General features: G+C 38.2%; 1 protein-coding gene across 1 annotated transcript in view; it reads left to right on the forward strand.

The window, feature by feature from the left end:
- The window catches only part of MSRB3 (methionine sulfoxide reductase B3), an 823,136-nt gene that overhangs the window by 518,250 nt on the left and 279,659 nt on the right, over window positions 1-25,227 (forward strand). The gene's annotated exons all lie outside the window — the stretch shown is intronic.

Consider the following 25,227-nt stretch of genomic DNA (forward strand, 5'->3'; position numbering starts at 1 on the left):
GGCTAATAATAAGCTCACTGTGCACACCAAGGTGCAGGTTTACACAGCCTGTGTTTGTACAGGCTAATAATAAGCTCACTGTGCACACCGCGGTGCAGGTTTACACAGCCTGTGTTTGTACGGGCTAATAATAAGCTCACTATCCACACCACGGTGCAGGGTTACACAGCCTGTGTTTGTACGGGCTAATAATAAGCTCACTATCCACACCACGGTGCAGGTTTACACAGCCTGTGTTTGTACGGGCTAATAATAAGCTCACTGTGCACACCAAGGTGCAGGTTTACACAGCCTGTGTTTGTACAGGCTAATAATAAGCTCACTGTGCACACCGTGGTGCAGGTTTACACAGCCTGTGTTTGTACAGGCTAATAATAAGCTCACTGTGCACACAGCGGTGCAGGTTTACACAGCCTGTGTTTGTACAGGCTAATAATAAGCTCACTGTGCACACCGCGGTGCAGGTTTACACAGCCTGTGTTTGTACAGGCTAATAATAAGCTCACTGTGCACACCGCGATGCAGGTTTACACAGCCTGTGTTTGTACAGGCTAATAATAAGCTCACTGTGCACACCGCGGTGCAGGTTTACACAGCCTGTGTTTGTACAGGCTAATAATAAGCTCACTGTGCACACCGCGGTGCAGGTTTACACAGCCTGTGTTTGTACAAGCTAATAATAAGCTCACTGTGCACACCACGGTGCATGTTTACACAGCCTGTGTTTTGAGCACATTACTGTATGCCAGTGAAACATGCACTCCGCTCAAAACAGGCACAGCAGCTCAATGCCTTCCATATTTATTTATTTATTTGACATTGTTTGAACATATCCATAATTAGAAAAAATATCCCTTATTAGTAAAAATTAGAAAAAAGAGAGAGAGTGAGAATAATAGGTAACAGATAACAATAGAGAAAAAGAAGAATGAAACAGCAAAAGTAGTGTGGGGGTATTTGAAGAGAAATTTGAATAAAGGGAGGGAATCGGGGAGAGGAACTATATGCTGCCTTAGGCACATATTTGATATCTCATGACAACTCAGGATCCTCAGCAGTACAGTACTTGAGAGGATGGGCACCACCTCCATGTTCACCTTCCTAAATGGGAGACATATGCTCTAGCTGAGTCATGTCTCAAGCGTGACGGATAGCTGAATACCAAAAGACTTCCTTTTTGGAGAACTGGAGTCTGGAAAGAGGCCGAAAGGGTGACCCAAATTGCACTACAAGAATATATGCAAGTGTGAACTCAGCACTCTCTCCATCAGCATGAACTTCTAGTATTCTCTCACCTCCGACAAGATTGCCTAGAAACAGGAAGTGAAGGAAGCTCTCACTATGTATGAAACAAACTTGGAAAGGAGAGTCGTGGCTTAGAGAGCCATGAGGAAGATCCATGCCCCTGACACCAGACCAACATCTGCATAGTGCTGCTCAGAGTATGGAAAGGACTGCCACTCCTGGATTGGATTCCACCACCATGCTACTCAAATCAGTCCAGTTGAGGCAAAAATCCATGATCCTTTGGGATCAAAGTATGGCTACTATGAATCAGTTTCTATTTGTGAACTAGAAGTGATTACCTTTCTATGTTTTTCCCATTTTCTGCACAGGTGTGTGACCATGGAGTTAGTAGTTTTATGTAGTAAAAGGTTGCCCCTCACATGGGTAGGGTGACTTGGCCCCCACCCACAAAAATCTCTTTTTGAAACATTTTCAATTTTCCCTTGGGTACTTTCGACTGAATGATATTTCAGTCATTTTGGAATTCAGTTAAATGGTATCTGATTGATATGGGCTTTCAGCCATTTGGATTTAGTGATTTGCCTTTTGATGTACATCTCTCTATCTATTTATATATTTATATATGTGTGTCTCATGAAACAGTGAACTCTCATGTAAGTGAACCTCTAAACAGGAATCAGTTTAGAGCGAATGCAAGGAAGCAAGCCCCCCTGCACCCCCCACACTCCCTGATAATTATATATACTAACTCTATGATCACACAACAGTGGGGTAAGTGTAGATTCCCTTACCCCACTGTACCGTGATCTGATTCAAAAGACTGATGGCAGAAACTCCATTAGGAAGAATGTTTGCTCACATGAGCATTCACTTTTTTTACAGCATAAAAAAGCATTCTGTCAACTGAGCGTTCACTCTTCCTAATTGTAACCAAATATATGTATAAATATGGGTTACCTTCACTTCCCCTAAAGCTCATTTCATTGACAATTAGTACAGGCAGTGTGTAGAGCACCTTAAGAAAAGTAAAAGGGGGGATTTTATATTGTTCACTCCCCCCCCAACTATATATACTAACTCCAAGGTTGCACTACTGTGGGGATAAGTACATATACATTTTACTTCCCTTACAGTGCTCTACACATTGCCTGTATGAATTCAGGCAAATGAGCTTTAGGGGAAGTGAAGGTAATCCATAAATATATGTAGAAAAAAAAAATATATATATATATATATATATATATATATATGAAATACAAGCCCACAATTTCTGTTTCTCTCTCTCTCTCTCTCTCTATATATATATATATATATATATATATATATATATATATGTATATGAAATACAAGCCCACACTTTCTCTTTCTTGCTCTCTCTCTCTCTCTCTCTCTCTATATATATATATATATATATATATATATATGTATATGAAATACAAGCCCACACTTTCCCTTTCTTGCTCTCTCTCTCTCTCGCTCTCTCTCTATATATATATATATATCTATATATGAAATACAAGCCCACATTTTCTCTTTCTTGCTCTCTCTCTCTCTCTCTCTATATATATATATATATATATATATATATATATATATATGTATATATGTATATGAAATACAAGCCCACACTTTCTCTTTCTTGCTCTCTCTCTCTCTCTCTCTCTCTCTATATATATATATATATATATCTATATATGAAATACAAGCCCACACTTTCTCTTTCTTGATCTCTCTCTCTCTCTCTCTCTCTATATATATATATATGTATATGAAATACAAGCCCACACTTTCTCTTTCTTGCTCTCTCTCTCTCTCTATATATATATATATATATATATATATATATGAAATACAAGCCCACACTTTCTCTTTCTTGCTCTCTCTCTCTTTCTATATATATATATATATATATATATATATGAAATACAAGCCCACACTTTCTCTTTCTTGCTCTCTCTCTCTTTCTATATATATATATATATATATATATATATATATATATATATATATATGAAATACAAACCCACACTTTCTCTCTCTCTCTCTGTATATACATATATACATACATAAAGAAGAGAAAGAAAGTGACAAAAATAAGGAAATACTTCTGATGCATGCATTTCATATGACAGATCACCAACAAAAATGCAAACCAGGTGTCCCTCTATCCAGAGCTTCAATAGTGCGTTAAACAAACCAATAGAATATCAATGTTTAATGGACAAAGCCAAGGGAATATGTTCCATTCCATTATGTAAATGTGTGCAATAACAGCTTTTAGTCATTTGTTCATTAAAGTTCTATAAACGGTAGCCCTGAATCTTATGACTTTATATTCAAAAACAAAAAAGTGCTGGTTAACTCATTGCTTCCTACAAGAATATGCTCATCAGGAAAGCAGAATTCCTCTGTATCCTGTAAGAGTATACTCGCCTTTATGGGGGACTTCCCTCTACTCCTGAAACAAGTATACTTGCCACTGTTTTAAAAGTCTAATTTCTTAAGTCCTGGTAAACGTACACACATAAAACTAATGCAACACGTGGTGCCAACAAACTGACATGATTTGCTAGGCATGACAGTAAAGTGGTCAGCATGGTATGTTTAGAGCTGGAATTAAGACGTGTTTACAAAAAATTATAAAAAATATGGCATATTTCCAAGTTTACATTAAAAATGCAAAAACAGAGTGGGGCACTGTAATGGTATATTCAATGATTGGATGATAGAAAAAAAATGACATTAAAACATGGTGAGTAATGTGAAGGCATTCTCTAAGATATAAATGCTCTTTTGGTAAAGCAGTTAAAGCTATTTCATGCATCAGTTTCATAAAACATTTGTGATCTGTAGGCAGAAGCGTAGCAGGTTCAACTAGTGCCCTGGGCCAATGCTACGAACTAGTGCCCCCCCCCCAGCTCTTTAAGTGAAGAGCAAAAAAAACGATCGGATTATTACAGTTGCACCCTCCCCCCAAAAATGTATGTTCCTTCTACTGCCACACCAACCAGATGGCCAGATGTATGACACACCCCACCTCCCTCCAGCCCCAGCCACTCAGGTCACATTTCTGTGCCCTGGCCCAACTTTCCTTTAACATATTTTACTTAAAAAAAAAAAAAAAAATTCTTCTTTAAAAATGTGGCAAAGTGTTTGCAAAAAATATAGCAAACAGTTGTTACAGTTTATATCTGCCTGCATGGAGTGCTTCTGCCATCATGTTTTAATTAAATTAAAAAAAAAATCATTTTTAAACTCTAGCAAACTGCTTGTTAGAACTGTAGCAAGCAGTTGCTACAGTTTATATCACACATGGAGTGCTACAGTGCTCAGGTATGACCGCAAAAGTAATACCTGCTTTTAAAAGCCAATTTTAGATTAAAGAGTGATCGAGATTGGCCGATTGTGCCTCCCAACAGTTTGAACCAGGGGCTGTTGCTCCTCTCTCCCTGCCCTAGCTACACTACTGCCTACAGGTGAACAAATGGTGCCATCATATACAACACATTAAGGCACACAATAATGTCATTAATATTTGTCATATAATACACATGGTTTTGTAGATTAATATAGTTTTGAAATATTGTGAAATGTTATGCATACTTTGACAAAATTTGGCAATATCACAAAACAGCAGTATGATATCTACTATTGTCATATATCATTGGAATACTACTGAACAAGTAAACAATTTCTTCACTGATATCTTAGATCTATCTTGCACACTTGCAGAGATATAACACTTTGTTTAACTAAAACACTAGCATTTTCATGACAACAAAATATTTTTTTATTTCATAAATATGCAGTATAAAATCAACATCTACAGGCAGACCTTTGATACTACACCAGGGTATAGCCTATTGTCTACCAAAGAGCTAGCTATCATATTTAACATTTTTGACGCTCATTACATTTATCACATATTATCAATCTAATGAAGTGTGTTTTCAAGAAAAGATCTGAGTAAGTGGTTTCCAGGCTTATATCCTCTCTGGAAGCAAAGGTGTTAATTAGCCTCCTGATGTTCAGGATTAAATGAGTTAAAAAAATAATAATTCTATACTTAGAGCAAATTATTCTGTATATGTATATGTACATTTACTCAGGGACTGTGCTGATCAACTGACAAACGTCCTCACTGATATCTTCAACACCTCTTTGAGTCAGGCTGTCGTACCCAAATGTTTTAAAAACACAACCATCATACCATTGCCCAAGAAGTCTCCACCATCAAACCTATCACCTCATAGCTCTCACCTCCACTGCAATGAAGTGCTTTGAAAGGCTGGTCAAGGACTATATGACATCAAGACTTCATGCAACTTTTGATCCACTCTAATTTGCATATAGATCTAATCGCTCCATGGTAAACAATATTTCATTGGCACTCATTTATCTTTGGCCTACCTAGAAAACAAACACTGCTATGTGCGTATGCTAATCATAGACTTCAGCTCTACCTTCAACACAGTTGTTCCCCAACACCTGATAAAGAACTGGTTCAATTAGCACACCACTGTGCAGTTGGTTACTAGAATTCCTCATAGATAGACCCCAGACAGTATACACTGGCAAGAACACCTCGGAGAGCATCATTATGAACACTGAGGTACCGCAGGGATGTGTCTTGAGTCCCTTGCTGTTCACTTTGCTGACTCATGACTATATTGCCAGGTGCAGTTTGAATCACATAATTAAGTCTTCAGGCGACACAACAATTGTGGGTCTCATCAACAATTATGATGAAACAGCCTAATGAGAGGAGGTTAACCAACTGATTGTGTGGTGTGACAACAACAGAAACCTGGCAATGAATGTGAACAAGACCAAGGAGATAACTGTTTGCTTCAGAAGGAACCATGATGTGCACCCTCCACTCACAATCCACAGAGAAACAGTGGAGAGGGTAAAAAGCACCATGTTCTTAGGGGTATATATCACGGAGGACTTGTCATGGTCCATAAACACAAATTCCATTGTCAAGCTGGTGCAACAGCATCTCCATTTTCTGTGAAGAATGAGAAGGACAAACCTTCCACCTCCTGTTTTAACAACCTTCTACAGGGGCACTATAGAAAGCATCTTGTCGGACAGTCTTTTGGTATGGTACAGAAACTGCTCTGCTTTGGATCAGAAATCTCTCCAAATTGTGGTGAAAGTGCCCAGGAAAATTATTAGGACCACTCTTCCATCTATTCAGGACCTATAATTTGCTCGATGTCTCAGCAGAGCCACTAAAATAGTCAGGGACTTCACTCACCCACACCCATGGACTGTTTTCCTTCCTATCATCTGCCAAGCACTATCACAGTATGTGGTGCAAAATGTACAGTTGTGTACACTTACCATAAATGCAGATGTTCGATTGTATTCACTGTTGCAGTCATCACATTTGGGTTATCTGCTTGCAGTAGCCCTCAGTTGGCCTGATTATCAAAGTCTTGGGTCCTGCATTGGTTACTGTGTCATTTTCCATGATGTCAAGTAGTCAGGGTTATAAAGCATGCAGCTGACACTATTACATCAGTTTTTCTTGCCCCAGATGTCAGGTGCCCCCTAATGGAAGCAATTTTATATATATATATATATATATATATATATATATATATATATATATATATATATATACACAAGGTTATACCTCCAACAAAAAAGCAAATACACCAAAAAGCTTTTAAGCATAGTAAAGGAGCATAGAGGTATAGCCAAAAGAAGTCAGGGGACTGGAGGGAGGGTAACCAGGACTGCAACAGTGAATACACTCGAACATCTACATTTATGGTAATTGTACAAAACTGTACTGTGTTCTTCATGTTTTACTGTTGCAGTCATCACATTTGGGTAGATTCCTAAAGCTAAGGATGGGAGGAGGAATTTAGATAGCATTAGGACCAGCTATAAGGCCCTGCAAGACTGCAGTGGCAAAGCCAGCTCTGGATTTAGAGAAAATTGTCAAATGGTAATGCTTGGTGAAAGTATGTACAGAACTGCAGGTAGCAGCTTCTAGGATGTCTCTGGTAGAGACACCTCTGAGAAAGGCTGTAGAGGTAGATGCAGCCCTAGTTGAATGGGGTTTAATCCCCTGTGGGATAGGTTTTCCATCGTGCTTATAGCAAAAATGAATGCAAAGGCCTATCCATTTAGAAATGGTTTGTTTTGAAATAGCCTTTCTCTCTGCCCCTGCAACAAATGCCACCAGCAGTTGTTCAGATTTCCTTTGAGGTTTAGTCCTGACCAAGTAAAATCTAAGTTGTCTGTGCACATCTAAGGAGTGCAGTATCCGTTCCCCTTTGTTCTGTGGATTAGAAAAGAAGGTTGGCAAATGAATGGACTGATTAAGAGCCACACTGGATACCACCTTGGGCATGAAGGAGGGAGTGGTCCTGAGGAGCACCCTGTCTGCATGGAAGATGATGAAAGGCTCCACTGCCATAAGGGCCTGTAATTCAGATACCCTTCTTGCTGAAGTGATTGCTAAAAGGAAAGCTGTTTTCCAAGAAATAAATTTGAACTCTGCACTTACAGCTGGCTCAAAAGGAGGAAGAGTGAGTTTTTCCAATACAAAGTTAAGGTCCCAAGCTAGAGCTGGGGCTCTACTGGGTGGTCTTAAGTTTTTGGTCCCTCTGAGGAACTGCTTGAGCAGTGGGTGAGAAAAGAGGGGTGGCTCTGTGTTGTAATGAGCTGAAATGGCTGAGGTGTGAATTTTGATGGAGGAAAAGGAAAGGCCCTTGTGAAGCATCTCAGTTAAGTATTGAAGAATCTGAGGTAAATTAGGTGCTGCTGTAGCCATTCCTTGACTTTGGTTCCAGGCACAGAATCTTTTCCATTTTTCAGCATAAGATTTTCTAGTACTTGGCCTTCTTGCCTTCAAAATGACATCCAACACTTGTTTATTGAGGGATGGTAATGGAGAGATTAGGTAATTAGCCAGGCTGCCAGGTTCAGGGTTTGAAGCTGGGGGTGTAGAATCTGACTCTCCTGCTCTAACAGCAGGGTAGGGGTCTGAGTCAGTTGCCATGGGGCTAGCAGTGACACACTGTGCAAGAGGGGGTACCAGTGTTGGCGTGGCCAGTCTGGTGCAATCAGTATTTGGTTTGTCCTGTTTGATCTTTAGTAGTACTTTGGAGAGGAGAGGCAGAGTAGGAAAGGCATAAAGTGATAGGTTTTTCCAGCTAAAGGGCAGAGCATCCACTTTCCAAGCTTGTTTGTGGGGAGTCCTTGTGCAGAATTTGTCTAATTGGTAGTTCTGGGGGGAAACAAACAGGTCTATATCTGGGCTCCCCCATTTGTTTATCAACATGTTGAAAGTCTTTGGTTCCAGTTTCCACTCGTGTGGGTCCATGAGATTTCTGCTTAGTTTTTTCCTGGCAGGAATTGAGCCTGTAGATTCACTTGGTAGCTCAAGGCTGTGTTCCACAGAGCCATGGCTAGTCTGCAGAGGGTATAAAAATGGGTACCCCCCTGCTTGTTTATGTACCACAGAACAGTGGTATTGTCCATCTTTACCATTAATTGTCCTGGAAGAATGTGGTCCTTGAAGGCTGTCAGAGCATTCTGTACAGCTAACATTTTTTTATGATTGATATGCAGGTGCATTTGACTTGCGTTCCGTTTGCCCTGAATGCACTTCCCTGCCAGGTGAGCCGCCCATGCATAGTCTGATGCGTCTGTTGTTAGGGTTTGGGCAGCAGGGGGTAGTGTGAATGGTAGTCCCTTGTTTTGGTGGCAGGCCTCTGCCCAACAAAGGAATTCTAGCCGTAGGCAAGGTATGATAGGAATCATTACTTCTAGATCCTGAGAATGTTGACACCATAGACTTTTTAGATACCATTGTAGTTTCCTCATATGCAGTCTTGCATATGGAATTAGTAGAATGCAGGAGGCCATAAACCCCAAGGCTTGCAGTATTTTCCTTGCAGATAGCAAGGTTTTTTGGCCACTAGTTTGAAGTAAGTTGTCAAATGAATTTGTTTCTCTGGTGTGAGGAGAGCCATCTGGGAAGTGTGTTCAAGCTTGCTCCCAGGAATATAATTTGTTGACAGGGTACCAGATGTGATTTCTTTTCATTAATGGTGTACCCCAGACAAGTTTGCACCTTTTGTACAAATGCCAGATGATTCAAAAGTATGTCCTGGCTTCCTGCCTGAATTAGACAATCATCCAGGTATGGGAATATTGAATATTTCTTTGCCTGCAAAATGCAATGACTGGAGCTAGGCACTTTGTGAATACCCTGGGTGCAGTAGATAAGCCAAAGGGCAGTGCAGAGAACTGATAGTGCAGTAGCCTGCTTCAAAGCATAGGTATCTTCTGCAAGATTCCCTGATTGGGATGTGCAGGTAGGCTTCCTTTAAATCCAGTGTTGCCAACCAGGCATCTTTGCCTAGCATAGGAAGCAACTGTTGGAGAGTTAGCATCTTGAATTTTGGAATCACCAAAAAAGTGTTTAAGATAGACAGGTCCAGGATAGGACACAATGAGTTGTCTTTTCTGGGTACTAGGAAAAGTCTTGAGTAGAAACCTTGTCCGTTTTCCTCTTCTGGTAAAGTTTGAATAGCCTTTATGCTTAAGAGAGAGAGTACTTGCTTTTGAGCTTCTGCCCACTGATTTGGGGGTAGATCTGGCCAACCGTTTGGGGTTGGTAATGTGTGGAAGTGAAAAATGTATCCTTGGGAAACTATATTTAAAACCCATTTGTCCTGGATGATGAGTTCCCAGTTTTTTTTGTCTGCAGAGCAATCTTTCTCCCTAAAAGAGCAGTCAGTTGAGAAGTGCTTGGAAGTTTTAAAGTTAAGTCGTTGAGACAATTTACCATAGGGGGGAGTCTTACTACTCCCTGATTTGAAAGATGGAGCCCCCCCCCCCCTGCTTAGTCCTGTGCGTAACCTGGGACTGAAACCTGGGTGTTCTGCTGGTTCTGAGTTTGGACTGAGAAGGCCTGTATGAGGCAGGAAAGGACCAATTCTTAGAGGGCCAATGCCTACTAAATCTTGGAAGCTGTACCTGTAGGAAATCTTTAACAGTTTGCATAGATTTAGCTTTTTCCTCCATCTTTTTAAGAACTTCTTCTGCTTTGTTACCAAACAGGTGGTCCTGATTTAAGGGAGCATCCAGCAATTTAGCTTTAAAATGATCAGGCTAGGATTGCTCCTTAAGCCAAGCATGCCTTCTAAGTACAGACCCAGTGACAGCAGCCCTGCAAGATGCCTCCAGTGAATCAAAACCACATTGCAAAGTATGTTTTCCAACCTCTTCAGCAGAATGCATTAAATCCTGTAAATCCCTATTTTCAACACAGTCAGGAATCAACATCATTTTCTGTTTAAGCAATCCCTTAATATGCTGCTGATACTTTAACATATGAAACTGGCAATTTAAGGCCCTAATGGCCAAGGATGCAGAAGTGTATACCTTCTTTCCCCATTTATCCAGTGCCCTGAGAGGGGGTAGAATTTTTGGCAGTAGTAGCCTTAATGCCCTTGGGTCCCTGTGAAATGGTCTCAGGATCCGCAGTGGGATTTTTAAAAAGGAACTTGTGAGAGTCAGGAAAGCTGTAATATCTATCAGGTTTTCTGGGAGCAGGATGTAAAGAGTCAGGGGCCAAGCTAGATTCTGAATAGGCATCATCAACAATGTCTAGTACAGGAGGGATAGCTAAAGGCCTGTGCTGGGGCAGGAGTAAGAAATCACTAAGCCTCTTTTTGGAATCAGACTAATCCAGGCTTTCCCAATGAAAATGCTCCCTACGAGTATGCAAGGTTTCACCAAAAGAGAAATCCTCTGGGGGGGGAAGCAGAGGGAATGGAGTCCTCTGCATCAGAATCCTCATAGGTAGATAAGGGTAAATCCTGGTCATCAGAGGAAACAGAAATTTCAAAATCCTGGTCAGAAGTATCATAAGCAAATTTAGTCCTAGGTCTCTTAGAGGGGGAAGGTTGGCTTCCCCTGATTAAAGTAATAAGGACTTCAGCCATTCTTATCATTTGTTTTTTAGGCATAGAGGCCTGACCATGCAGTCTGGGTGTCGGTTTTCTAGGCATGGTTCAAGATTTAGGTATTGAAGAAGAAGATGGCATCAGTTTAATATGCAAGTCAGTAAACCTGAATACACCCTCAGAAGCCAGTGCCTGCACAGCGGCTCCGGACCCATCCAGGGTAGAGACATCCACAGGTTCCACAGTTGAAACATCTCGCAGCATACTGGACTCCAAATCGGTCTCAGTAGAGGCCTGCAAATCTGAAGTAGTGGGTATCAGGGGCTGCGAAAGTGCCTCACTGAGTACCAGCGAACTGGCGACTGGCTTAGGAGAAGCATCGTCGGTAGCTTTGAACCTAGGCGGCCTGTCTCTGTCTTTATCTTTGCATATTTTAGGATGTCGGTAGTCAGATGGCTAACCGAAGCCATATCTGGATAATTGAACTGAGTACCAAAATATTTAGAAGCGTAAATATACCGATGACGAATAGTTCGTTGCTTAAATAAGGCACAAAACTGACAGCAAAGTACGTTGTGGTCAGGGCCTAGGCAAGGAATACAGTATGAATGAAAATCTTTATGAGGTATTTGCTTTCCACAAGAAATACAATTATAATACAATTATTGACTATTACTGACATTGGTTTAGAGCAAGAAAAAGTTTCCCCAACAGGGTACTTAGCTTCTGAAACTAGAAAACGAAAATTTCAGGAGTCGGCCGACCGGCACTTGCGAACTGCTTCTGCTTCAGGCACCGCATGGCAAGAAAGACTAATGTAATGGTGCCAGCTGCATGCTTTATACCCCTGACTACCTGACGTCATGGAAGATGAGACAGCAACCGACGCAGGACCCAAGACTTTGATAATCAGGCCGACTGAGGGCTACTGCAAACAGATAACCCAAATGTGATGACTGCAACAGTGAAACACGAACATCTGCCAGATTCAGTAAGAACTTCTTTCCACAGGCCATCAGACTACTCAGCTCTACTAACAACATGCATGATGATGACGATCAGGTGTTGCAGTCATCTATGTTGATGAGAACTCATATTTTGGTGCAATAAACCAACCAATGCAAAACTAGCCCTCTTGTGCAATACTGATAACTGTAGGACTTCTGTGCAATAAGATATTGTTTTAGATTCGTAAAACATTTTTGTATATATTTATATATGTGGGTGTGGTAAATATGACTGATACTACAGTAGTTTGGTCAATATCTGTTTAGTCAGCAAAATCTGGTCAACTAAGCAGAATGTCGACAAGTGTGACAATTCTCAGGTTAGGGAATATGTCCTTTCCTGGTAATGAGTGATCACTGAGTTAGTATATATAATTAGCAGGGAGTATGGTGATTGTTATGTTTTGTTTTGTAGGCTTGCATGCAATAAGGTTGTTGCTTAGCACATGCATAGCAGTGTGGCAATGTTTGAGTTGTCAAGGTTTTGTTGTCGATGTTCTAGATGTTGACATTTAGATGTGTGTTCCTTTGAATTGATTGAGAAATGCACTTCTCCTTTATCACTTTAAATAATTGTGCTAACCCTAAACCCCCCCAAAGAACAAAAAAACTTTCCATAGCACTACTAATATTCAGACAAATTAGAGTTTAATATTACTGAGGAATTATTGTGAAAAGATCAGAGCAGGAAATTGTTTTGGTTTGAAGTCAAGGTGTCATATCAACAGTAGCAATCTAGAGCAGATGTTCACACTGCTGGATGGCTAGCTAATATGAATTTTAAAATATTTTTTTTTGTCATTGTTTGGCTTGTATTCAGTATTTAAACAGTGCAATCATTCCTAATATACGTATATATATATATATATATATATATATATATATATATATATATATATATATATATATATATATATATATATATATATTTATATATATATAAACACTAGAGCATCTCGAGATACTGAAATCTCGAACTACGGTATCTCGAGACGAAAACGGGCGAAATACCACAATGCCGAAATTGGAAAATGCCGAGTGTGGAATAAATTACACTTAAAAGCAACCGCAAATGTCGAATCCGCCGCTATCGTGGTGACGCGTTTGTGACTTGTGGTGCAGTTTGTGGATTTATCTGGGGTTTCAGGTAAGTGTTGTGTGTTTGAGGATAATGGGCAGGGATTTTAGTGTGTGTGAGTGTGTGCGGTGGTGTTTGTTGTGTGTTTGTGAGTTTAGTGTGACCTCAGAGTTAGAATATATAAGTAGAGGTTATGTGGAATATGCAGCCCCCCACGTGTGGGGTGCAGGGGGGCTTTCCCCCCTGCTTATAGGTAGGTTAAGTGTGTTTGTGTGTGTTGTTATGTTTGTTTAGTTAGGTAGGTGTATGCGTGTGTGTGATTATGTACTGGTTTGTGTGTGTCTGTGAATGGTCGTGATTGTATATTCATAAGATATATATGGGTACATATAATCTTCAAATCAAGAATAAAAAAGCAGCCTGGATTTCAAAAAAAACAGACTCATCAAAAAGTAAAACAATTAATTAAAATAAAAAATGGAAACCAAATGTTTTCCTTTTCCGATCATACAACAAACCCCTAATACTGAATTCAGACCAAATTTGTTTGAGCAGTGACAGTTTTACTGAAAGGGTTTTCCTAAGGTAAGGTGTCAGGTTAGGGGTAGGTAGGGGCAGAGTTGTTGTTAGGAGCAGCATGGATTAGTAAGGTGGTGCAGCAAGGCAAAGTATGTTAGCCTATAGCTGCTGCCAGCATGCGCTGTCATATTACCACTCATGCCAAGTCTCCTGGCTGTCTCACCACATGCAATATGGCACTTTAGGATGCTTGCTGTAGATTTTATTTATTTTATTTATTTACATTTGTTGACTGGCAGTGTCCGACTGGACGTAGGTCCATTTTCAGCGGAGGCCAGGGGAGAAAAGCTCCACAGTTAAAATATACAGAGAGTAGTTACATTGGATTTACATAGCAATTAACAATTTGATCAACATAGCAATTAACAATTACAAACATAGTTACAGATGAAGAACGTAATACATCAGTAAACAAGATGATACACATGCACTTCTGCAGCTGCCACCAGTGCAGCAATCCAAGCTGCCATCCTTCTCTCAGGAAGGGCGAAGGGCAATGGCAACTCACTCCATTTCTTCCTTCATTTGGTCCCTCTACTGCCATGCCATTGTCAAAAATGGGTCATTTGTGGTATAGTCTACCCTTTAACACAGGGACAAGTGTAACTTAATTTTTAATGGACTCTGAAAGGCAGTTCCATCTTTTGAATGAAATTCTTTTGCTTCCTACTCTTGCCCTCCTCCAGAAATATTTAGTTTTAATGACATGTTGACAAGTTGAAGGCACATTTTTTGCTTTTGGAAAAATAATTCATCCTTTCACCAAAATGAGAAAGATACTCTGTTTGATATAAATGTTGCTGTGTGTGTGTGTGTGTGTGTGTGTGTGTTTGTGTGTGTGTGTGTCTGTGTGTGTGTGTGTGTGTGTGTGTGTGCGTGTGTGCGCGTGCATGCGTGCATGCGTATGTGTATCCTACACATAGCTAAATTAATAGTAAGACACTGGCTTTTTCAGGGCAAAGGAAAAACAATGCAGAATTCCCTTTGAAAGTTGAAGCTACCAAATAGAATCCATCAGAAATGAAATTCTGGGAAAATCATTGAGGTTTATTCAAGGACTTATCACAAGGGATTCCTTATTTCATCAAAATTAAACTTTAAGAGTCCAATGGAGGTAAAAACAGCTGGAAAGAGAAGCAATGTGGCAGCATATATTACCAGTAGTGTTTCAGCAAGAAACTCCTATGCTGGGATATTTTTACTGTACACTGGAAATAGGTAGTACTTTATTTATTACATGAAGCTTTAAGCTTTTACTTAGTTACATGTATAACATTGTTGATGTGATATTTGATTGATTAGTCTTTACTAGAAGCCTTAGTTAAGAATTACTGTACATTTAATATTTAATGATTACGAATCCAGTGTGTTAAAAAATATTTTTTTCATAACTATCAAGAGTTACCCCACCTTATCACCTTCTTATGCATATGTTTGAAAGTATTTGTGACAAAGTTCTGTAAATGTATGAATCAGAAATATAGTTACAGCCTAAATAAGAATGAATGCAGAGATTTACTGCCATTGATAAATAATTTTGCTTTTAATTTGTGTACTGCAGGCAAGGGTGAATCAGTTAAAGTCACGGATACAAAATGTTATATAGATAGAATGATACAGGGGCCCATGTTAAGTTGTCACTTAACCTGTTAATGGAATATAACTTCACATAGTTATTATTGGAATTAGTTTCACAATAAGAGTATGACTTTTGTTCTATTGAACACCACATTGTCCATTAGAAAAGGCAAATTTCCATCATTGCATCCCATTATTTGGGGCATAACTATTGCATTTTAGAGGTTTGGCTAAAGCTCTATACCATTGTTGCTCCAATTCATGCAGAAGATACACTGGATGAGCTATATTTTAAAAATAATATGCCTCTTGTGGATAGTGATAATCTAATAAACACTGATGACGCAATCCTGGAAGTGCTAGGTCGCTGGCTGGTTGACTACACTTATTATCCATCAGGCTGCATATCAGCCATTATTTCTATTGCAGAAATGCTTTTAACCAGAATTTACTCAATCATACTAGCTGGAAACAGGTATGTGGTACTGCCACTGACAATAATATGGTGCCCTTCTGTGTCATTATTTACATTTTTTAGGAATATTATTTCATTTTTTTTAGAATGATCTTTTAGTTTGTTTTCTTAAGTTACATACGATTTATGCAAGTTATCTTCTTATGTGGTGGGATTACAGTATAGTCTATGAAAGTTTTGGAATTTATGAGCATTTAGCATTTGATGCTGTACCCTCTGCTGCCTGTAAACAATGTTGATATATTAGTACAGATTCCTTCTTTCATGTGAGTAGTAATAATAATAGGATTTTTGGTATTAAAGGTAATTTTTCTTGTCAATCTATTGACTTATCTTGCTGTTTACACAACTTGTTCAGCATATTATGTTGGTAAAACTATTAGAACACTTGAGAAAGAATATTTGAACACATTTATGAGATTAAAAAAGTAAATTTAGCAAAACATACCACTGTTTGTACAAATTTTAAGACATTTACTTTTTTGGTGATTGAGCAACCCCTGTAATGACAAAAGGGGGAGGTGATTTTAATATTTTTTATAAATTAGTAAACTTTATTTACATTGTTTTTTAGGGGTGATGTTTAGCCCAGGTCTAAATGAAATTATAGCTTTAAATTGTGTTTTGCAGCATCATGTTTTAAAATAAGATTTTTGATTGGTTAAAAATTATCATGTTATTGGTAGGAAGTTTTATAAAAGTGGTGGGATGGTCATTTAAATGTATTTCTGATGAAGTTCTTGATTATAGTATAATGAACGAGCTAAATCGGTTTGTGCAGGTGTTGGTGTTTCCTCCACAGATTTACTGAGTTTACCGTTTATACTTAGCATGGAGTGCTACAGCACTCAGGTTTTAGTTAAAAAAAGAATAGAAATGTTTTAAATTGTAGCACACTTTATGATATTAAACCACACGGGGAGCACTACAGCTCTCAGGATTAACCACAAATGTAATACCAGCTTTTTAAATAGTGATTGGAATCAGCTGTTTGCCCCCTAACACTTTGCACCTGGGGCAGTTGCTCCCTCCACCCCACCCTAGCTATGCTTCTGGCTATGTGTGATACTGTTGTAGTAATGGGATGTAGGATTACTACATACCTTTCACTTTATAATATGTTACATGTGATGCTGTTGTAGCAGTGGGTTATGGGATTATCACTTATCATATTGTTCAAAATATATTACATGTAATGCTTTTGTAGCAATGGGATGTAGGAATGTCACATATCATTCAGTTTATAATATATTACATGTAATACTGTTGTAGCACTGAGGTGCATGATTGTCACTTATACTTTATAATATTCTGCATATAATGCTGTTGTAGGAGTGGAGTGTTGGATTGTTACGTATCACAAATGATGACAAGACTGTGCTTTCCAGCCATCTGCATTACAGAGATTAGGTGATGTCTGATGCACAGCATGGCTAGCTACAGCACTGTACAGAAGATTCTGGGTGTAGTTGTCTCTGTTCTAGCCCGTAGTTGTATACCAAATGCTTCCTCTGTCAGTGCTGCACCATAGAGTGTCCACCTCACTCTCATACCATATTGTCCAGCAGCCAGTTCACCTAATGTCTCCTTACCAGGCACCTCCCCACTACTAAATTATGTCACACTCCAATAATGAACCCATGCTGTAGCTGTTATGAAAAAAACATGTTGTGAAGTACCGCAAAGATGACAGATAATTTGCTGCAGGTCTGCAGAGCATACAGCAGTGCAGTACCAGAGGTCTTTAGGCAACAGATGTGGGCCTTATAGTGTTGTGGCTCTGCGTCAGTGTAGTACAATTACATCAGCCATGCTGTGCTGGTTGTGTACAGGTGTGATCAAGCATGGCTCCAGGGCATATCCAGCATCACCAGCAACACATATAAGTACAAGACTGACTTTTATTTGGATAGGTGTTATGAAGCATGGCTCCAGAGCATATCCAGAAACACATATAAGTACAAGAATGACTCTTTTATTTGTATAGGTGTTATCAGGCATGGCTCCTAAGCATATCCAGTATCACCAGCAGCACATATATGTATAAGAATGACTCTTTTATTTGTGTAGGTTTATCAGTCATGGCTCCAGAGCATATCCAGCAACATATATATGTACAAGAATGACTCTTATTTGTATAGGTTTATCAATCATGGCTGCAGAACATATCCAGCATCAACAGCAACACATATAAGTACAAGAATGGGGTCGATATCGCCATATTGAATGGCGATAATATCGAATGCCAAAAATATCGAAAGTTCACAAAAACAAACTTGCTATTGTGGGGGGGATGGCCCCCCCACCCCCCACTAAATATATATTGAAACTCTGAGGTCGCACTACAGTGAGGAAAGGGCAAATATCCCAATCCTCACTGTACCGTGACCCCAAAAACACAAGTTCGTTCTCGTGAACTTTCAATATTTTCGGCGTTCAGCATTATCACCATTCGATATGGTGATATAGACCCCAAGAATTACTCTTTTATTTGTATAGGTGTTATCAAGCATGACTTCAGACCATATCTAGCATATCCAGCATCACCACCAACACATATATGTACAAGAATGGCTCTTTTAATTGTATAGGTGTTATCAAGCATGGCTCCAGAGCATAACCAGCATATCCAGAAACACAAGAAACAAAAGAATGACTCTTTTTTGGGAACAGCATTCAGTACACCAGCTGGCTTATTTATGCAGTCTGGTAGTGGGGAGGAATGTCCTTACCAGTTAGATATCCCTGTGGGAAATCACCCTGTACAATTTGCTGGTATAAGTTGGATGTATGTCAGATATGGAATCCATAGGAACTGCCTGAATAGCATATCTCTATGCTTATGAGAAGATCTGGAAATCAGTCAATGTAATATGATGACTATCCATTTTGACAACCTACTCATTCAGCTATAGCAAGCGCACCCCCCCACACACACATAAATATGTATGTGTATATGTGCGTAGGTGTCTGTGAGTATATATCTATTTAGACTGATCTCTCCAAGTGCTGCCATTGGAAACACTATTCACAAAACATGTGAAATACAAAATATAGACAGAAACAGAGCAAGCCCTAACATAGCATGCAAACCCTAAACCAGTGTTTTTGCATTCACTCAATTGTCACTGAAAATACGTACATATATTTGTAAATAAAAAAAACAAACCAGCTCCAGGAAATCTTAAGCCTTTAATGGACCGGACACACTAAACAACAGTGTATAAAAGCAACGAAAACAATAAAAAGTACTTGTAACTAAGCGCTTTCACCCATAGTAGCAATTGGGCATCATCAGAGTAACAAAACCTGTCTAAAGTTTCAGCTTTTAAATATCTCAAGAAACACACGCCCCCCCCCCCCTAGTTGGAACCAATCGCAACTCAAACACAATAATAAGTAAATGAATAAATTGTTGTGTTTGTGAATTTATTGTGTCGAAAATAGGTGTTGTGTTAGAGGTGATGTATACATACTTAAATAAATCCTTGTTATAACATATGTGCAAATGTGTACTGGTGTATATCTATTGATAACAGCTAAAGAAGTTGTTACCCACTGACATAATTTAAAAATATGTAACCCTTTGTGATGCAGAATTGAAATGAAAATGTTAGCAGCATTCACAGGCAGAAAATTCATTACAATGTAAAAGCAATCTATGCCCCTTACATCTCAATAACTCTTTAATTAAATACAAGAATAAAAATATATAAAAAAATATAAAAATATATAAATATATAAATATACCAAAACTGTCTTGCAATGATATACTAAAAATGTTTTGTACAACATGTTTAAGCTATTGGTTAATAAATCACTGTACCCATAATCAATTTATGTACAACAAGACCTATGTTTTAAATACAATAAGACCTATGTTTTAAAATACTGGACAGTGAGATGTGGTCATTAATTCCTGGTGGCTTCGAATCATCCAGCCTAAGCTGCCATAAACATTCTTTGACCTCTAATAAGGTCTTGGTGTCACCACCTCTGTCATTAAATGGAATTCTATCCACCACAAAGAATAATTTTTTTTTAAATTAATGCAATTCTGGCTGTGTATGTATAGGGCATTTGATGTTTTTCTATTCTTAATGTCCCTTATGTGTTCTAAAATTCTAAGCCTTAATTTCCTGATGATTTTGTCTACATAAAATGTAGGGCAGCTGAGGCATGTGGCAATATACACCACCATCTTCGTGTTGCAATTACAGTACCCCGGACATCTGATCGTCCTATTAAAATTTTGGACTACTATGTAGGGGCTGTTATTGATGTACTTGCAAGTGCTACATAAGCCACATTTGCTCATTCTGGAATTCTTGTAAGTCTCTAAATTGGATTCCATTTCCATCATCTCCTTGAGGTTCCTACCCCTACTATAAGTAAAAGTTGGTGTTTTATCAACTATACTTGTTGTGTCGTTGTTAAAAACACTTTGTCATGTATCAATGATAATATTCTTAATTTGTCCAGCTACTTCATTGTAAGGTAAAATCATAGCCTGTCTCATGTTGTGAACTTTTATTTCATCAGTGTTAATTGTATGTTCACTGATTTCTTTTACCAAACCCCCTTTTAGTATAGGTTTAAAGACTGTATATCTTTTCGCCTCTATCTCGCATCTTATGTTAATCAAAATGTCATTGGGGTAACCTCTCTCGGTAAACATGTCTATTAATTTTGATAGTTCGGTTTTCAGACAGTCATCCTCACTAATAAGTCTGGAAAGTCTAACCGTTTGTCCTTTAACTATATTCCTTTTTTGAAAAAAAGGATGACAACTTTGAAAATGCAAAAAAAGAATTTGAATATGTCTTTTTGCGGTATATACTGGACTTTAAACTAACTTCATCCTTTTCTTTGTACAGTAGTATGTCCAAAAAATCACAACTTTGCCATGTAATTTGTGAGTAATTTTTAGAAAGGATGTAGTGATGCCCAGATATGCAATAAATTCTTGGATTTCTTCTACTGTTCCTTTCCAAAAAATCAAGATGTCATCAAGGTAACGTAAGTATAGTGTTACCTTGTGCATAAAATCAGAGGGGAAAATATACTGTGTCTCCCAATCTGCCATGACTAAGTTTGCATAAATTGGTGCGCACCTGGCACCCATAGCTACACCTGTGACCTGCTTGTATATTTCACCCTCAAACATGACAAAATTGTTAGACAAAATAGTTTCAGTTAGTTCCACTATTAGACTACGTTTGACTGTGTGAAAACCACTATATTTCTCTAAACAATTATTAAACATGTCAAGACCCTGTTCCTGAGGTATAATTGAGAATAGGTTAATGACATCAATAGTAACCATTAAAAATTGTTCATTTGTGTGTGTGTTCTTTATCACATCCAGGCAATGCCAAGAATCCCTCAGGATGTGTGGTAATCATGTAGTAATGTTTTTGCGATGAAAATCAACATATGATGCCATAGCTTCAGTTTTAGAGCCCTTTGCTGAAACTATTGGGTGGAATGGCGGATCATTGTGGTTTTTATGGATTTTGTGAATGCCAAAAATGGTGGGGGTCACTGGTGAGTCTACAAAAAGATAATCATACTCATTTTTGTCAATGACCCCCTCCATTAACCACTCGTATAAATGCCAATCAATCTTGTTGTAGGCTCTGTTCATTTCATTCCTTGAAGCTCTAATATATGTGGTGGTGTCATTTAAAAGGTGTAACATCTTGTTGGAATAGTCGATATTAGACATAATCCCCACACCTCCCCATTTGTCAGGTTTCATCACCCTGTAGTTGTTGGTAGATGTTAATTCATGGAGTCAAAATCTCTCACCCGATGTTAAGTTGTCAAATGATGTTTTGGTCCCCTTAAACAACCTCCTTAGTTGTGCTTCACACATCTGCTCAAAGATATGTATGCAGGGGTTGACTGGGGGAATAAAGGTACTAGACCTTTTAAGCACAGTAATGTTACCTCTCCATGGGCTGGGGTTTTTGTGAAAAAACATTTCCAAGTTTAATTGCCTCGTATACATTTTAAAATTAATTAAAATTTTGGCTATCTTATTTTTAAAGGTAGGTATAAAAGGTAAAACCTTTTTTGAAAAGGGCAAGGTAATCATCAGTTAATTCTAAATTTGTAAAATTATAAATACATACACTGTCCACTCTAATTAAATCGCAACTTAAACCAGTACCACTGAATTCATCAAAATTCTGAGAATTCATTTGTGTGTCACAACTTTCATCACCTTCGTTAACAACTTTAGTAATATAACGTTTGTCCATACCAAAGGATTCATATCTATGCATGGATGTAAAAAACAAGTCCAGTTCGTGAGCCAATATAACATCATGATGTGATGTGTCAGAGGTTGACAAAAAGTCTAAAGAGATCTGATCCTGACCGTCATGAAAAGCAGGTGGGGGGGGGGGCAGAGTGTTCATCAGTTATTGTGTTGGTCTGTTGTTCCCCTGGGACCACCTCCGGTTTGTATAGAACCTCTGTCCTCTCCCCCTGGCCTGATCTTGTTGCCTTAGTCCCTGGTTGCACTCGCATATTCATTCTGAGTGCCTCACCAGATAAGTCTCTAAAAAATATTCATCATCACAGTCACCATTGTTCTCCATAACCCCCTCATCGTCAGTCTGTTCATTTAAAAAATACGGCCCTGTTGGTTGTTACCAATAGTAGTTGCTTTATTTGCATTTTCCGCTCTAATCTTACTACTTTTGAACTCTCTAAAATGAGAGTTCACATGGTTGTTAGCATAATCATTACTGTCCCTATTGAGTTTAGCAGTTTTAGTGTCCATTCCTCTTTTTACAAAAATATGAACTTCAGTTAAAATTTTGTCATAATGGTGTTTGTTAAAGTCAAAAAGCAAGTCTTTCATAATGTTGTTGTTTAACTGAGCCAATTCATCTTTCAACAATTCAAGTTTATGAATATTGTTACGTATAATGACATGCATAAGTTCCATACCTGTTCGATCAAAAAACGCCAAAAGTTCTTGAAACCCTTCTGTTTCGGCTTCGAAACTCATTGGTAATTTAAACATCCTTAAGCCCTTCGGCACCTGTTTTAATTCAATAGATCTTTCTAAAAACACATTGTCCATTTGCAAAGATTTCAATTTTTTGAGTTTTCTCTCGAATTTGGCAAGTTGTGCTTTTAGAGTGCCTGTTTCCACGTGATAATTAGCTCCAGGTTACCAGTTGGTAACCAGAGGGACCAAAAGTGTATCGAAACTCCTTTGTGCATTGTTGTTACACAAACTGGGTTGATTAACAACTCTGGGCACCTTGTTCATATCATGAATAGCAGTGTCATTAGATGTTGCCTCTCTGGTGCTCATTGTTGGGGGCGTGTGTAAGGTATACAGTAACGCTTGGAATTCAGTCAAAGTAACTTCACCCTTATTGGTTGTGTTTTGAACATTAACAGCCATACCTTTTTCTTAAAAAATGTTGATAAGCTTGTTGGTAATTTCAACATATTGTAGCATCAGTTGCTCCATAGTTGCAGTCCCAAAAAGCAAAAGAAAGTCAAGGAAACCAGTCGGCGTTGCAGTAAACTGTACCAATGAACTGAAGAACATCTTGACTTGTAAATAAAAAAAACAAACCAGCTCCAGAAAATCTTAAGCCTTTAATGGACCGGACACACGAAACAACAATCTGGGCACCACTACAGCCTTTCTAAAATTTACTCACAAAATACATAGCAAAAGTTGTGATTTATGGACATACTACTGTACAAAGAAAAGGATGAAGTTAGTTTAAAGTCCAGTATATACCCCAAAAAGACATATTGGAATTCTTTTTTGCATTTTCAAAGTTGTCATCCTTTTTTCAAAAAAGGAATATAGTTAAAGGACAAATGGTTACACTTTCCAGACTTATTAGTGAGGATGACTGTCTGAAAACCGAACTATCAAAATTAATAGACATGTTTACCGAGAGAGGTTACCCCAATGACATTTTGATTAACACAAGATGTGAGATAGAGGCGAAAAGACATACAGTCTTTAAACCTATACTGAAAGGGGGTTTGGTAAAAGTAATCAGTGTACACACAATTAACACTGATGAAATTAATGTTCATGACATGAGACGGGCTATGATTTTACCTTACAATGAAGTAGCTGGACAAATTAAGAATATTAACATTGATACATGGCAAAGTGTTTTTAACACTGGCACAACAAGTATAGTTGGTAAAACAACAACTTTTACTTATAGTAGGGGTAGGAACCTCAAGGAGATGATGGAAATGGAATCCAATTTAGAGACTTACAAGAATTCCAGAATGAGCAAATGTGGCTTATGTAGCACTAGCAAGTACATCAATAATGGCCCCCACGTAGTAGTCCAAAATGTTAATAGGATGATCAGATGTCCGGGGTACTGTAATTGCAACACGAAGATGGTGGTGTATATTGCCACATGCCTCAGCTGCCCTACATTTTATGTAGGAAAAACCATCAGGAAATTAAGGCTTAGAATTTTAGGACACGTAAGGGACATTAAGAATAGAAAAACATCAAATGCCCTATACATACACAGCCAGAATTGCATTAATTTCAAATTTTTTTATTCTTTGTGGTGAATAGAATTCCATTTAATGACAGAGGTGGTGACACCAAGACCTTATTAGAGGTCAAAGAATGTTTATGGCAGCTTAGGCTGGATGCATCTAAGCCACCAGGAATTAATGATCACATCTCACTGTCCAGTATTTTAAAACATAGGTCTTATTGTACATAAATTGATTATGGGTACAGTGATTTATTAACCAATAGCTTAAACATGTTGTACAAAACATTTTAGTATATCATTGCAAGACAGTTTTGGTATATTTATATATTTATATATTTTTATATTTTTTTATATATTTTTATTCTTGTATTTAATTATAGAGTTATTGAGATGTAAGGGGCATAGATTGCTTTTACATTGTAATGAATTTTCCACCTGTGAATGCTGCTAACATTTTCATTTCAATTCTGCATCACAAAGGGTTACATATTTTTAAATTATGTCAGTGGGTAACAACTTCTTTAGCTGTTATCAATAGATATACACTAGTACACATTTGTACATATGTTATAACAAGGATTTATTTAAGTATGTATATATCACCTCTAACACAACACCTATTTTCGACACAATAAATTCACAAACACAACAATTTATTCATTTACTTATTATGGTGTTTGAGTTGCGATTGGTTCCAACTAGGGGGCGTGTGTTTCTTGAGATATTTAAAAGCTGAAACTTTAGACAGGTTTTGTTACTCTGATGATGCCCAATTGCTCCTATGGGTGAAAGCGCTTAGTTACAA

The sequence above is a fragment of the Protopterus annectens genome, chromosome 11.part0 (genome assembly GCF_019279795.1).
Source record: "Protopterus annectens isolate FY-2018-M chromosome 11.part0, PAN1.0, whole genome shotgun sequence".
NCBI classification, from domain to species: Eukaryota; Metazoa; Chordata; order Ceratodontiformes; family Protopteridae; genus Protopterus; species Protopterus annectens.